This window comes from Aulonocara stuartgranti (genome assembly GCF_965226115.1).
Source record: "Aulonocara stuartgranti genome assembly, chromosome: 7".
NCBI classification, from domain to species: Eukaryota; Metazoa; Chordata; class Actinopteri; order Cichliformes; family Cichlidae; genus Aulonocara; species Aulonocara stuartgranti.
Window position 1 is genome coordinate 15,986,894 of NC_138945.1, and position 13,672 is coordinate 16,000,565.

Below are 13,672 nucleotides of genomic sequence, written 5' to 3' on the forward strand. Positions count from 1 at the left end.
ATAGCAGTATGATACTTCATATTGAATAGATTCACAATTTACAGCATCTCTGGGGATTTTTGCTGATCTGAACAATGCAAAACCCTTATAGAGCCGACTACTGTTGACCATACTTGTTAATAGAGACTCACCTAAACTACTTGCCTTGAGCTGTTATTTCTCTAATATGTGATGCTATGTGCCAAGTGAAAGACAATGTGGATGATGGCATTGCATGCATGCATGTTTTACGTGAGTACATATCCCAGCAATTTAAACATATATGGACAAACCTTTCTGGGTTAATTGCTGCATTCTTAGTAGTACAGCTATTTCACACAAGAAACTGCAAACATCAGAGTGGTGGTCCTAGCCTGATGCATTTCACAAGATGATGTATGTATAGTTTATGCTCAGAGGCTTCGCTGCATATATTAAGTCACTGGTGTAATATGTGATATGTGCATCTTGTTTTGATGTGTACACTGCGTGATGTTGATGTTAGTCATTAATAAAAAATGGCACCATCTGTTTCCTGCCTGTGCCAATTCTCTGAGCAGGATATCTGTCTACTACAGTAACGAAGTGATGGACAGCTATTCAATAATCAACCTTAGAATAAGCATGTGTTGGCCCGCAGCAGGAAAAACTTTCTCCCACCATAAGCAGTATATTTACAAATTATGTACCTGCAAGATATAGCTGACCTTCATACAGTCAATAGTATAACAGGAGCAGACCTCAACCATACATACACAACTCCGGTCTGCTTGTTTTAACTTCGACTTCAACTCCTTAACACACCCATGAATCGATTGGTCATGATATGCTAAACAGACTGCCTGTGCTGTTGCTTTAGAAGATTGGGGCAGCAGGGTGGGGGAGATATATAGCACTTATCACTATATCAGCAAAGGCATTGCCACAGTAAAAAATCTTTTGAAATAATGTCAAAACTGGTGGCCTTAGTCAAGATAAATGTGTTTATCTCAGCCTTAAAAACACTCAAGTCAAAAAATGTAAATTCATGATTTATGCATACAATGTGTCCATAATAAGCATTTTTCTCACCAGTGACAGTGTATATATTTTCAGTTTTACTCGGTGCGGAAAACGTATTTTTCTCAATTGCCTTCACAAAAGATCTGATAAAAATGCAGCCGGAGTCTTGATAAAACTGTTAGCGTTAAACTCTCCATATCATAAAATCTTTTCAAAGATGATGCTATTTATTTAGTGCTAAATAGCTGATCGATCTTATAAATAAATAGTTAGAGTTTAAAACCAAGTTTCTATGTTTTAAAAGTCCCTCATCTAATGAAAATTATGTTTTACAGTCGCAATATGGCCTGAAGTTCATGTTATTTATGTGCACTTGACTATATTTAAGTGTGTTTTGCTCTCTCTACTCTCCTTACCTTTCCTCTCCTGGACTCTGTGTGTGTGTGTGTGTGTGTGTGTGTGTGTGTGTGTGTGTGTGTGTGTGTGTGTGTGTGTGTGTGTATTAGGACACATGTTAGTAAAAACAATGTCATGAAAATAACTAATTGCAGTTCAAAACAAAATATTTTAGGATATCAAAACCCTGTTAAAAACTATGACAACATTTCTGTTCAAGGAGTTAATATCTGGCTACATTTCAGGGGAGCGCAAGAGAGCGCTGTTGGAGAAGAGAGTGAGTGTTGACGCTGATTGGTGGTTTGAAGTTGGGTCTTTTGGATATTCATTGTCTTGCTTTTTGCATAAGCGAATGAGATCTCAGGAGCATTACTAGGGTGGGGTGGGTGCAGGGGGGAACAGAAGTTTCAAGGCAACACAAGTAAAGTGCAGGCAGGTTGCAAGCAGGTGAGTTCCTTCTTTTGCAGTATTCGAACTCAATGGAGCAGTGGTGGTGGTATACGCAGACCAGAAGTAAGTAGCGACCTGAACAAACAAGTTTCAAGAACAAGTTTCGAGGTAAGGCTCCATGCAGACTGCACAGTGAGGAGGACAGAAATTGAGCAAACAGACGAATGACTCCGAGATTAAGCAAAAACCGCAGAGGTTACCTTAGTGACAATGACGATCTGGCAAAGAACTGTGGCACAACCCTGCCCTGACACATATCACCTGATTGCTTCATACCAAACATGGGTGGAGCGGGGAATGCCAAGCCAGCCCAGCAACTACACCTGAGAGTGATGACAGAAATTAAAAAAATATAAAAGGCGAAAAGTAAGCAAAACCCAGCACAATCTCGTTGAACCATAAGAATGTGATCATAAGCATTCAATATGGAGTGCTCAAAAAAGGTTCAGGTAACATTTGACGATCACAGTATAACTCCAAGTATTTTAAACTTCAGGGGTATCAATATGTTTAGCAAGGGGGGAATAAATTCCACCAGCTTTTGTGGCAAATGAAAGTGGCAACAGGTGCACTGGAAAGCCACAAAAGAAATATCTCCAAAAAGGTAATTGTTTTGGGCGTGGTAGCCACAGAACATTACTTTCACGTTATTTGTTTTTTTTTTTTTTTTTTTTTCTTTTCTTTTCTTAAATGACATCAGAAACAGCAGTATGCGACATTACGTGATGGCAGAGCTTCAGTTCATCCTTTGTCATTTTTTTTTTTTTTTTTTTTTTTTAATAAATAGGACAGGGGGAATGAATGAGAGAAAGAGGGGGAGAGAAAGAAAGAAAACCAAAGGGGAGAAGAGACGGTGAGAAGGGGGGGGAAGAGAGAGAAAAAAAAAAAAAAAAAAGAACTCCTGGGTCACCTGTATGGAGAAAAAAAAAAAAACAAACAAAAAAAACAAACAGAGGAGACAGCAAACAACAAAGAGCAACATAATAATAGAGAAAACAAAGCACCATCACAATAAACTAGCTAGTCATAGATATCAATATTTACTAAATAATAAACGATATTGTGCAGCACGCAAGATAGACAGCGCACAGTGTGCTTTGAGGCAGCAGCCAAGAAAGCTTTAGTCCACGTCTGTGAATACCCATGTGTGCATACCTGTGTGGATCAGCATGCTTGCATTCCAAAGGTTTCTCCATGTAATGATCTGCTAGGGAGTGTGGGGGGGCCACAGCCCCGTCCTCCAGGGTGTGAAGCGGGTATGGAGGAGATCAAAACTCCAGACATCCAGAGGCCCCCAGAACACAAGAGACCATGGAAGACCAACAGAGGGGCAGCCGCGCCACTGTTCCAGTAAGAGCTGAGGAGAGTCCCAGATGAGGGCTCGCCCAGCAGCCGCGGAGCAGAAGTCAGGGGGAGTTGCAGTGACGCGCCCGTGAGCTCCGCCGGCCCCCAGCTGTGCCTGAGTGACCGAGCCCCAGGCCGAGAGGCCGGGGGCACCCCACCTCCAAAGGGGCCCGAGCGAGCCCCAGGCCCCAGGCCCCGACAAGCGGCCGCCAAGGAGTGAGCCGGTGTGTACCCGGACGCCCACCCCCAGACACAAAGAACCACCAACACACCGACACCTGAGGGAGTCCGCCACCGGCAGGGGAGGTGGTGGTGGGTGGAGATAGGCCTCCAAACCTTGGAGGGCCTGAGGTGTCCCCAGAGAGGTGGCGTCTGATACCCAACCTGACATATAGACACAGACATACAGGCACACACAGATACAAACATCCATTCCCACCCTCATGCTCTCATATGCACTCACTCCACACTCAACCAACGTGGAGACAGACATAAAGAGACGCTGTACACACAATCACACTCCCCAAGCGTACTCTACAAACCGGGTCTAGGTACCCTTGCCCCTGGAGGGGGGAATTGCACCCAGACCCAGGTGGTGTTACCCTTTTCCCTGCGGTGGGGAGAGGCAGACCACCCTGACTCCGCAGCAGCAGGGAGGCCCCACACCCCAGACCGCAGTCGGACGGCCAACTCCTCCTACTAGCCCTCCCGCTCCAGCAGGCCGCAGAGAATGGGGGTGGGAAAAGACTCCAAACCTCCCTCCACCCGCTCATTGTAGTGTTGATGCATATGTGTTCTAAGGTGCAATTAAAACCCAGGAGGGCATGGAGCTACCTGCCAAGGAGCAGCAGGTAAGCGCATAGTCCCTCCTGCTAGCCCTCAATGACTAAGTGTATTTAAAATTGAGAGGTGGGCAACGACGCCAGGGGTGAGGTATACACCCTGATGGTAATTTGGACTCCGTGATTGTGCCCACCCCCAAGATCCTATATGTATGTGTAATGAGAGTGTGAATAATGTGAATGTCTAAGTTGTGGGATAAAATTGAGGCAGAGGCAGCCAGAAGGGGACAGGGGGGGGTAGCCTCCTCTGCACCCTGGTGACATACCCCCACTCCAAGGCCCTGCATGTGTGGGTGGTTGTGGAGGAGCGGGAAGAGGGAGGCAGCTGGAGATGGGGAGGGAAGGAAGGGAGGGGCAGGTAACCCCTCCCTGGGGCCACCTGGGCTAGGGTGGGGTGGGTGCAGGGGGGAACAGAAGTTTCAAGGCAACACAAGTAAAGTGCAGGCAGGTTGCAAGCAGGTGAGTTCCTTCTTTTGCAGTATTCGAACTCAATGGAGCAGTGGTGGTGGTATACGCAGACCAGAAGTAAGTAGCGACCTGAACAAACAAGTTTCAAGAACAAGTTTCGAGGTAAGGCTCCATGCAGACTGCACAGTGAGGAGGACAGAAATTGAGCAAACAGACGAATGACTCCGAGATTAAGCAAAAACCGCAGAGGTTACCTTAGTGACAATGACGATCTGGCAAAGAACTGTGGCACAACCCTGCCCTGACACATATCACCTGATTGCTTCATACCAAACATGGGTGGAGCGGGGAATGCCAAGCCAGCCCAGCAACTACACCTGAGAGTGATGACAGAAATTAAAAAAATATAAAAGGCGAAAAGTAAGCAAAACCCAGCACAATCTCGTTGAACCATAAGAATGTGATCATAAGCATTCAATATGGAGTGCTCAAAAAAGGTTCAGGTAACATTTGACGATCACAGTATAACTCCAAGTATTTTAAACTTCAGGGGTATCAATATGTTTAGCAAGGGGGGAATAAATTCCACCAGCTTTTGTGGCAAATGAAAGTGGCAACAGGTGCACTGGAAAGCCACAAAAGAAATATCTCCAAAAAGGTAATTGTTTTGGGCGTGGTAGCCACAGAACATTACTTTCACGTTATTTGTTTTTTTTTTTTTTTTTTTTCTTTTCTTTTCTTAAATGACATCAGAAACAGCAGTATGCGACATTACGTGATGGCAGAGCTTCAGTTCATCCTTTGTCATTTTTTTTTTTTTTTTTTTTTTTTAATAAATAGGACAGGGGGAATGAATGAGAGAAAGAGGGGGAGAGAAAGAAAGAAAACCAAAGGGGAGAAGAGACGGTGAGAAGGGGGGGGAAGAGAGAGAAAAAAAAAAAAAAAAAAGAACTCCTGGGTCACCTGTATGGAGAAAAAAAAAAACAAACAAACAAAAAAAACAAACAGAGGAGACAGCAAACAACAAAGAGCAACATAATAATAGAGAAAACAAAGCACCATCACAATAAACTAGCTAGTCATAGATATCAATATTTACTAAATAATAAACGATATTGTGCAGCACGCAAGATAGACAGCGCACAGTGTGCTTTGAGGCAGCAGCCAAGAAAGCTTTAGTCCACGTCTGTGAATACCCATGTGTGCATACCTGTGTGGATCAGCATGCTTGCATTCCAAAGGTTTCTCCATGTAATGATCTGCTAGGGAGTGTGGGGGGGCCACAGCCCCGTCCTCCAGGGTGTGAAGCGGGTATGGAGGAGATCAAAACTCCAGACATCCAGAGGCCCCCAGAACACAAGAGACCATGGAAGACCAACAGAGGGGCAGCCGCGCCACTGTTCCAGTAAGAGCTGAGGAGAGTCCCAGATGAGGGCTCGCCCAGCAGCCGCGGAGCAGAAGTCAGGGGGAGTTGCAGTGACGCGCCCGTGAGCTCCGCCGGCCCCCAGCTGTGCCTGAGTGACCGAGCCCCAGGCCGAGAGGCCGGGGGCACCCCACCTCCAAAGGGGCCCGAGCGAGCCCCAGGCCCCAGGCCCCGACAAGCGGCCGCCAAGGAGTGAGCCGGTGTGTACCCGGACGCCCACCCCCAGACACAAAGAACCACCAACACACCGACACCTGAGGGAGTCCGCCACCGGCAGGGGAGGTGGTGGTGGGTGGAGATAGGCCTCCAAACCTTGGAGGGCCTGAGGTGTCCCCAGAGAGGTGGCGTCTGATACCCAACCTGACATATAGACACAGACATACAGGCACACACAGATACAAACATCCATTCCCACCCTCATGCTCTCATATGCACTCACTCCACACTCAACCAACGTGGAGACAGACATAAAGAGACGCTGTACACACAATCACACTCCCCAAGCGTACTCTACAAACCGGGTCTAGGTACCCTTGCCCCTGGAGGGGGGAATTGCACCCAGACCCAGGTGGTGTTACCCTTTTCCCTGCGGTGGGGAGAGGCAGACCACCCCGACTCCGCAGCAGCAGGGAGGCCCCACACCCCAGACCGCAGTCGGACGGCCAACTCCTCCTACTAGCCCTCCCGCTCCAGCAGGCCGCAGAGAATGGGGGTGGGAAAAGACTCCAAACCTCCCTCCACCCGCTCATTGTAGTGTTGATGCATATGTGTTCTAAGGTGCAATTAAAACCCAGGAGGGCATGGAGCTACCTGCCAAGGAGCAGCAGGTAAGCGCATAGTCCCTCCTGCTAGCCCTCAATGACTAAGTGTATTTAAAATTGAGAGGTGGGCAACGACGCCAGGGGTGAGGTATACACCCTGATGGTAATTTGGACTCCGTGATTGTGCCCACCCCCAAGATCCTATATGTATGTGTAATGAGAGTGTGAATAATGTGAATGTCTAAGTTGTGGGATAAAATTGAGGCAGAGGCAGCCAGAAGGGGACGGGGGGGGTAGCCTCCTCTGCACCCTGGTGACATACCCCCACTCCAAGGCCCTGCATGTGTGGGTGGTTGTGGAGGAGCGGGAAGAGGGAGGCAGCTGGAGATGGGGAGGGAAGGAAGGGAGGGGCAGGTAACCCCTCCCTGGGGCCACCTGGGCTAGGGTGGGGTGGGTGCAGGGGGGAACAGAAGTTTCAAGGCAACACAAGTAAAGTGCAGGCAGGTTGCAAGCAGGTGAGTTCCTTCTTTTGCAGTATTCGAACTCAATGGAGCAGTGGTGGTGGTATACGCAGACCAGAAGTAAGTAGCGACCTGAACAAACAAGTTTCAAGAACAAGTTTCGAGGTAAGGCTCCATGCAGACTGCACAGTGAGGAGGACAGAAATTGAGCAAACAGACGAATGACTCCGAGATTAAGCAAAAACCGCAGAGGTTACCTTAGTGACAATGACGATCTGGCAAAGAACTGTGGCACAACCCTGCCCTGACACATATCACCTGATTGCTTCATACCAAACATGGGTGGAGCGGGGAATGCCAAGCCAGCCCAGCAACTACACCTGAGAGTGATGACAGAAATTAAAAAAATATAAAAGGCGAAAAGTAAGCAAAACCCAGCACAATCTCGTTGAACCATAAGAATGTGATCATAAGCATTCAATATGGAGTGCTCAAAAAAGGTTCAGGTAACATTTGACGATCACAGTATAACTCCAAGTATTTTAAACTTCAGGGGTATCAATATGTTTAGCAAGGGGGGAATAAATTCCACCAGCTTTTGTGGCAAATGAAAGTGGCAACAGGTGCACTGGAAAGCCACAAAAGAAATATCTCCAAAAAGGTAATTGTTTTGGGCGTGGTAGCCACAGAACATTACTTTCACGTTATTTGTTTTGATTACTGTCTAGTTTTTCTTTTTGTTAATGTCCTTGTCACTGCTGAAAGCATGAAACAGTAATTACTCCCATTCTGCTTGCACAGGAAATCCAATCCAGTTTGGCACATCACTATGTGATATTGTAAAAAAGGTTCACCTTCTGTCTCAGAACAGTCTCAAGAATGCGGAACAGATACTAGAAGATGAGCCAATATGGAAGGAGCGCTCATCAGGGTCATAGAGGAGGGGCACAATACACGATACCTTTCTTAAAAGTATGTTAGTTAATTGCTGTACATTACTCATTACATTACTTTTGTGTTACTCCATAAAATGACCTGAATTGCACTGTCACATAATTACCCATTAGCAATATAAAACTTAATGTGTAACTCCTTAGCAGGAGTTACACATTTCACCATTGCACTCTTGTCCTTTTGTTTCAATAAAAATAAAAAGTTTGTATTTTCCCTCTAAAAAAGCAAAATCAAATCAGCTGATTGTAGCCAATGCTTATTCACCTGGCGTAATTACATAATTACCTTAACGATTATTAAAGTATTCTGATTCTGTTTCAAATAACTGAAGAACCTTTGCAACACTTTGGATTCCCGCTGGTGCAAGATAGTGTGTTGGAAGTTCCTGCATAGCAAAGGTATTCATGTCACTGACTGACCCTCACTTGCCCCAGACCTGACTCTGAGAACATCTGATGTCTCTGTGAGGAGATCCTGCAGGACACATCTTGTCTCTCATCAGCAGACATTGTCAAGAGTTCATATAAGCATGTTGGAGACATATATTTTACTGAGTGTTGTTTTATCACTAAACCAAGTGACTTCTTCAGTCTCAGCTGACTGCTGGTTTCCTTGGCCTTATGAACAGTACAGTTGCAGTATGCAAATTATCATGATCGCTAATGTGATTGAAGCCTTTCCCCTGCTCTCTGTGAATGGTTCTTTCTAAATGGTCATGACATTCAGATTAACGTTGTAGCATTTCCTTACCTGGATGCATCAAGACATCAGTGAACCACACTATGACATAAGCTAGACCAGCCTGTAATTTCAATTTCCTTTGAATTTTTGGTATGACTTTTGAATCCAGGCCTCAAAACTTAACCATTGTTTTTGTCCTTTTGTTCTCAGCAAATGACACAGTGCATATCAATAAAGATTTTCTCCCCTTATTGTTTTTTGAGTAGTGCATAACTAAACGAATACTTTGTCAGTTATTGCAAAATGTCTATACAGAGGCACATAAAGGACATTTAATGTTCACGTCATCCACGTATCCATGTCAGACAGGGTAGAGAAAGGGGGGTATGACTTTTTACTTTCCTCTAGTCTGTATTCCTCCCTCCAGTCTTTATTCCAGGCTAATGACACATGGAGGTTAAGGACCATTAGTCTGCTCTTTGGACTATAGCTGCACCTATTTTAGTGCTACAGCATAGCTTTCTTCAATGGGCCAACCCCACTTTATCACTGCTCACCCAAGACCTTTCCCAGAAGGTCAGGCTTTTCTAATGACTCGTGACTTGAGTCATGAGGAGGAGAAAAAAAGTGAATGGGTAAAATTGCCTGCTGAGAGAGACAGAGCAAGAATGAAAAGAAGGAATGGAAGAAAAAAGAAGGCAAGCAAGGAAAGAGTTTTTGGAGAAGGATATACTGTAGCAGCAATTTTATGTCTCGTATGGATCGATGGTTCGACTGATGGTTCGACTGATTTAACTGGGGTCCCATTCAGAAAATGTTTTAAATAATCCTAAATAAATATTGACTTGTGACATATTTTATTGTTGACTTACATAAACTCCATCACTCACTACAGACGGGAAATTGTACATTCAACTCGGGAATTCTTAATCCAGAAATATAAATTAAATATGTTTTAGTTTTGCTCAGTCTAAATCCCTCACCTTTATTAAATCTAGTTGACTTGTGAGTTTATTGCAAATTACTCTTTAATGAGCCAAATGTTTAGTACAATTTAAACTTACTGACCCCCTTAAAGTGTTTTCCCAATGTAGTCTGAGGAATGGACAAAGGGCAATTCTTATAATTCTAAAAAAGTGAGGAATAATGAGTAACACACATAATCTGGCTAAGCTAACAATAACTCCTTTCCATTTTTATAAAGCTATAAAACACACTCCTGCTGAAATGTAGCAGACCTTGCTACATTTCGATTTCACTGACCAGTGGTTGATTTTTCTTTCTTACAAACATCCCGTAGGGTGTCCACGATACAGCTGAGCCGAGACTCAATTTAATGAGCAGTAAAGTGATTTCACAGCATCAGCTCTTCCTATTAGAACAGCATGGTTTAGTTTTAATTGTCAACAAGTAAGCAGGACAAGCAACACTATCTCCATAATTTTTTGTCATATCTATCTATCTCTATATAGATATATCTATAGATAGATAGATAGATAGATAGATAGATAGATAGATAGATAGATAAGGAGTAAGTGGTGTGTTTGCTAGCTCCACCAAAACAGGAAAATCCACCTGTTAGCTATAAAGTTGGGGGTTGTAAAACACCTTACGAATGACTTTTTTCACAGTTTGTCATCGTGAGTGCATTTCATCATGTGTAGCTCTTTGTGTTGATGTGTTGGAAGGGGCTAATATGTTAATATGTCTAATTTAGGTTCTAGAAGTATTGTGACAGCAAGACGAGGCGACAGAGACAGGTGAGCAAGGCACAGACAGGGAGGAGCACAGAAGAAGGTTAAATCATTTATTTTACCATAACTTTATGCATTTTTTTAAATATTAAAAAAGCATATTGTCACATTCTACCACTTTTTAAGATAGTGAATCAGTATACATCTTTATGTTTTAAAATATAATTCATTAATGTTAAAAGATCATCATATGATCATATCATCTGTGCTCTGTTAAAAAGAAAAGCAAAGGAAAAATTGAATCAGTAGAAAAGACACAAAATGTCTCGATAACTTTCTGCCAGTACATTATCTGTTTGTTATAGTAATAATAAATGGTAAAAAGAAAAAGAATAGAAAAAGAATAAAATAAAATGCCACCTTATAAAATCCCTTTATTTTAAAAGTATATATATTTCTGTATCTTTAAGGATTTTTTGTTCTTTTTCCATTTTGGCCCGAGGAGTTGCTTACGAAGGTCCTGTTGCCTTCTCTTTTAAAAGTTTTTCAGACAGGCTTCATAGAGAAGCGACGTCAGGCAGAAACAAAAAACTGAAAGGAATACGTATCCTTACTGAGCCTAAAGAAGCTGGATGGCATAGCTGGGGAGAAGGATGTGTGGTCCTAGCATGCTGCTACCACGAGACAGACCCAGCTAATCAGTGGGAAACTGAAGGATGGATGGAAAACAGGAACTGTTACACAGAAAATAAGTAATGCTGGCCAGGTTTAGCTTATCAGCCATGAGACATTGGACCACAATGTCTCATGGCTGATGCATTTGGGTACAAATGGTTGAACAAATGAAAGATAGATAAGACAAAGAAAAAAAGCGTAAAAGGGAAAAGATACAGAGTCATTGCTGGAATATTGCCTTCAGAGGTATAGTATGTAGCAGCTTGATAATGTCAGGCTGTGACTGGAAAGTAATTGCTTTCTAATGAATTTCAGTTTTTCCATGAAATATCACCTGTTGCCTTTCTGGAAATGATAGCCATTTGATGTGAAGACATGGTTTCACTGAAATAATGCAAAAGTATTGCATACAATTTAAGTAGTGTGTTGTTATGCAGTAAAACAGTAAAAGAGTGAAACCACCGACTCAAATTATTTTTCCATCTTACTCCAGCATGCTGCAGTTTTCAAGCATTATCATCAGAACAGTGGGATACGTATAGATAGATGTCTTGAGGGCAAATAAAAATTGTGCATGTTGAGAAAGTTATCCTGTCAGTGCAAAAGTTAAGTAAACACCAAAATGTTAAGGCAATATTCACTATTTTTGAAAATAGGTTTAACGACAAGGAGTGAAACAGAGTATGGTCCTGCCATGGTTAGCAGTATGTAGAGCTTTGCTAGCCCACATTTTTCAGAAATATGGGAATCTACCAGTACTTGTGTTTATGTTGGTTCTTTAGCGTTCCTAATGCTGCTCATGATATACATGATATACCATATTAAGAACCATATTTCTTATCATCTATTTTTTTTTTAAATCTTGGATATTTCTAAACACTCTGCTGTAGTTACCTTTTCTGCTTAAAACAAGTTTTGAAACAACTAGCTGTCTGCCAGTGTGCTGATGACTGCACACAAACATTATGGCTCTGGATTGGGGCTAAGCTTAGCTTCAAGTCATTTAAAGTTTTAATGTTTGCAATTGTACCACAAATCAGCATTCGGTGCTTGATGAAAAACCTTCAGGTCTAGCAATGTTTTCAGTTTTACAAAGGTGATACACTTCTAATTGCTAACTTATTGCATTGCTGCATACCTAAGCTGCTCTGGAACTGGTTGGGGTTGGTAGAGAAGATCAGCATGTAGGAACCCACTGCCTACAGTCTTGTCTTAAACAAATCAGTTCTCTGTAAAATAGTGTTACCATTCTTGGAAGGGCTCTCATCTCTGTGGGGAGATAGAAAGGGCATCTCGCCTACTTTGCATGTTATCAGTCCATTCAGCGAAGTCTTTTTCTTTCCCTGACAAGCATCCATGAAAAGTATAGATCCTTTGAAAGTCTTTTTGTCTTGTGGCAGTGACCACATTCAAAGCAGTTTTACTGTTATAAGTACTGCTAGAGCTCTTAACATTAGGATAGACCTTCCACTCTGTAGAGCACTTTTCCTATCACACACTCACACACTGCTGCTTTGACTCAACAGCTTGTTTTTAATCTTTTTGCATTTAAAAAAAAAAAAAAAATGATAGTTTGCCCTTCCTCTCTAAAATATGTTGCTCTGCAGCTTGTAACCTGTCCCTGTTTGTGATCGACTTGTGACTTCTTTGTTTAAATGCTGCCAGCACCACCTCTCTCATGTGTATGTGCTCATAGCTAAATTTGGAAACCCAAGGCTGGCGTATCAAGTTAATAACCAAACCTTCTGTGACAGCTTCGCAGGGTTGCTGATGTTGTGTAAACGGGTAAGAAAATGATTTCTTGGACACTTTGTTAAACCTACTTCACAGTACCCATCGCCAGCCTCTGTACATTGTCGTTAGTTTAACTGCCTCCCTTTGTCCCTTTGTTGGTTTCTCGACAACTTTCTGCACCACCTGTTCCCAATGGCCTAATCACTCTCCCCAGAATATACTCCCCTGTTTCTCTCCATCACTTCCCAGATTGTCTTTGTACTGTGTTATCCAGCTTTTCCACTAGTCCCTTGTGTTCCCACAGTGTTGCTGGTATTTTGTTTGAATTCTTACATGTGTCCCCCGCCCCCTTGGTTCCCTTTTTGATGACATCTTGTCTATTTTTGGGTTTTTGCCTCCTACCTGACTGGATTTGTCTATTACAATGATGGTTAGGGTTCTGCATACGGTTTTTTCTTTTTCTTTTAGCAAGTGTTGCAGCGCGTGCATCTCTGCAGTCCCAGCTATGGTTTAATTCCCATAGTCATGTTGTCTGTGTATCAGAAAAGCTATGCAAACGGTGACACACACAGCCCCATAAACTGTACAGTTGCTAGATGCTACAGCTGAAGTTTTTGCTTTGCCCCTATTTGCAGTATTGATGCTATGCTGTTGGTTGTATCACGTTCACTGTACCTCTAGATTTACTGGAAGAATACACATTTTTCTAAAAAAAAAAAAAAAAGAAAACAAAAGAAAAAAGTCAGACTGCTCATTCAAAACCAGTATAAACATATAAAAGTGTCATTTACCCTGTAGCCAACAAAGATCATTTTAAGACTTTATTCTTTAGTGTAATATAAGAACAATGCAAATATGTTAACAGCTT

At 42.9% G+C, this 13,672-nt stretch overlaps 1 long non-coding RNA gene across 1 annotated transcript; it reads right to left on the reverse strand.

Moving 5' to 3' along the window:
* Window positions 1–5,126: 5,126 nt before the first annotated feature.
* On the reverse strand, window positions 5,127–6,581 carry LOC309711993. The gene is made up of 2 exons (XR_014278151.1): window positions 5,632–6,581; window positions 5,127–5,384 (listed from the first exon to the last, which is right to left on the reverse strand). It is a non-coding gene; the product is annotated as an uncharacterized lncRNA (long non-coding RNA).
* Window positions 6,582–13,672: the final 7,091 nt, after the last annotated feature.